Here is a 3,217-nt window from a genome sequence, read left to right on the forward strand (position 1 = left end):
CAAATTCTCAATCACAAGAATCCTCTGGCCAAGGTGTAATCTTCTTAATAGAAAATCTCACATAGAAAAACAAGACGCACGCCCAGAGGGCCGCTTCATAGTTTGTCCGTAAACTCTAGCAAATAACCTAAAAAAAATAAAGTCTTTCTGGCCAATACTATATATAGCCTAGATACAAACCGACTCAGATGAGTTCGGCCTAAACAAGGCACGCAGGCCATACTACGTGCAGGATTAACCAACCCCTGCGTGACTTATGGTGCAACCAATTTCGTTGCCGTAATTGCTTTGATCTTCTACTTCTGTTTTCCTTTTTCAAACGTACACAGCTGGCCGATTGATATTTGCATGTACGCGCAGACTCCTTCCCTTCCTATTTTTCAGGACATGCAGGTTGGTGGTTTGTATATTCGTGAAGTAGCACTAACAAATCTGCCGCATGTACTCTCTTTCCTTTTAATTCTGCAGGTTCTCCAAGTCCTCTTATCTCTCCAAACGCATGCATGGTACTATTTTACAATTCGGTTAGGAAACAAATTCCTTCCAGGTTTTGTACGTGCATGCACTTGTATGGACTCATTAAGTCTAGCAATTCTCTCATAATTAACATTAACTCCTCCTTTGTGTATTATGGGCAGAAAGCCAGGACCACATAATATACGCAAGTTCCCATCTCTTCCTTTGCTAAGATGTGTCATTTCCTCTATAATCTTATGATCCTTGTCTTGGTTAACTAACTTTCTCACATCTGCCTCGTCGACTTGCACTCTAGTCGTCTCATCCATAATATCCTCCGTTTGCATTCCTTTGTCGACGACTGCAGCAGTCGCATGTAGCCCCTTGTCATTGACCGGTGTATTCACCATGACTTGTATACTGGGCATGTTTGTGGTAGGGTATGTTGCATCACTGCTCATTTGTCTCACTTTCACTTTTCTTTTTCAAAAGTTTTAGGTTTCCCTCTATAGTTTCTTTATTGGTTTTGAACTTTTTTAAAAGCACGCATCAGAATAAAATGACTCTCTAAAACTTCCGTGTTGTCTCCCATGCAACGCTTTCTTTAAAGTCATTAAGCTAAGCATAAAAGTGTTATAGTAATTGATCCACCCGGATCCCAAGGTATATGATGCGGAGCATCCCACGTTCATCCCCATGTACACTCTGAATACTCTCCAAGCCCCCAGAGGACATATGATGAGACCTCGAACGTATGCCATTGGACACAAGGTGAACTCGCTCCTCTCAGAATCGTCACTTTCCACATGTGAGACATAGCTACTACCTCAAACATATGTGCTATGCATGACCAGGAACCAAGAGGAAGGTCATGGAACAGCTAGGAGCATTGGACAAGACGGCGAGGGCGCCAAGCATGAGGAACAAGAGGAAAAGCTGACTGGAATCTACAGCCACCGGACGTCGGTCTAGACCGGACGTTCGACACCTAGGAGCTGCACCCACCAGAAGATCCAGCCAACGAAGGCTACAGCGGCCGGACGTTCGACCAAGACCGGACAGGCGACCCCATGTCGCACGTCCCGTGAAGGATCAACAGAACCAAAATAGCGGAAGTCCGAACCCTACCGGACGTCTGGACCCTCGCGAGCCACCGGACGACCGGTAAAGGCCGGACGTCCGCTGCCTGTGTGTGCACCGCGTGTTGGGCCGAGGCCCGTGTACCCCTTCGCCCACTTAGACTATATATACTCTTTCCCCTTCCTCTAGTTAGGGTTAGCAATGGTTTAGCTCATATTAGAGATAGAGCTTTGCCCATCCACTTGGTTACTTTTCCATCGGAGTTCACGACCTCTTTGGAGAAGATCCCCCAAGCGGATTGAAGACCCCTTCATGGGAAGACCCCTCAAGACCTCCTCACGGAGATGAACTTGCTACTTGTATCGTACTTTGTTGGATTTGGATCGTGTATCCCTTTTTATTCATGGATCTAGCACATGTGTGACCATATCTTGTTGGTTTGAGTGATTCTCTCATGTTTCCCCTCGTGATTTCTCCTTGTGTTTTTCGTGTTCTTCGTAGGATCCCCTCCAATCGTGAAAGATCGGGCATCTAGGGTTCTACCCTACATCATCTTGGATCAGAGCAAGGTTGATCACGAATTTGGAGCCCCTACCCCTCTTTTTCTAGCCTTTTTTGCTTGATTTCTTCCTGAATTTTGAAAATCCCCACCAAAAATAGCCCCAAAAGTTTTTGTGATTTGTTGGTTTGATGATGTTTTGTTGATTTTGATCCATGGATTTGCTTGGTTTCGAGTGGACCTAGCATCTCCCCAAGTTTCCCCATCTTCCATCCACGAAATTTGCTCAATTTTGACCCCAAAATCTCCAAATTCCGCCCAAAATCGCGTCCCGGAGCTCAAATCCCACGTTGACCCCGACCCACTGGACGTCCGAACTTTACCTGACGACCAGAACCCCGAACCCGAGCTGAAACAGCGGATTTTCGAGCTCCACCAGACGCCCGGCGACCGGACATCCGTTCATTAGCGGACGTACGACACCTATAGATACCAACTTCAGTTGATTTTTGTTTTGTCCATAACTAATTCATCCGAACTACGATTTTGACGTTCTTTAGCTCGTTTTGAAGCTCTTGACATCCCCCATCCCACAAAAATACCACCAACATCATTTGATTCCATCAAATTTCTAGAACATTGGCATCTTTGCCTAGGGCCTCCACCGCATCATCCGCATTGCCACCACCAACTTCCGCAACCTAAGCCATTTTGTTCACCATAGCATTAGTGGTTGCTTGAGTAGTGATTCGAGTCTCCTAAGATGTTTCGGCTACTTAGGGACGGTTGCTTCTTCATCAACCACCACCACCATTTTCGCATAGGCTTGCCCACCATACACTTCCGCCACCCCAACTTAACCCAATTTTGTTTGAGCTTGTTTGAGTTGTGGCTTGTGTCTCCTAAGGTGTTTCGGCTACTTATGGATGGTAACTTCAGCTTCGACTCGCATAACCCATCATTCCACTTCCGCATTGCTGAGTGCAAGACCACCACCGCATTCCGCTACCACCATTTGACATTTTCCTTTGGACATTTTGAGTTTGCGGTTTTTCTGTTTCCTAGGGTGTTTCGGCTAACTAGGAACAGGTCGACATCGGCAACACCGCCTCTCATCATCGCCACGGACGGTGTACATTCTCCTTGCCATTACATTGTTAACACTTAGCCCATTTTGCATCA

This window comes from Triticum dicoccoides, chromosome 2B (genome assembly GCF_002162155.2).
Source record: "Triticum dicoccoides isolate Atlit2015 ecotype Zavitan chromosome 2B, WEW_v2.0, whole genome shotgun sequence".
In the NCBI taxonomy this organism is placed as follows: Eukaryota; Viridiplantae; Streptophyta; class Magnoliopsida; order Poales; family Poaceae; genus Triticum; species Triticum dicoccoides.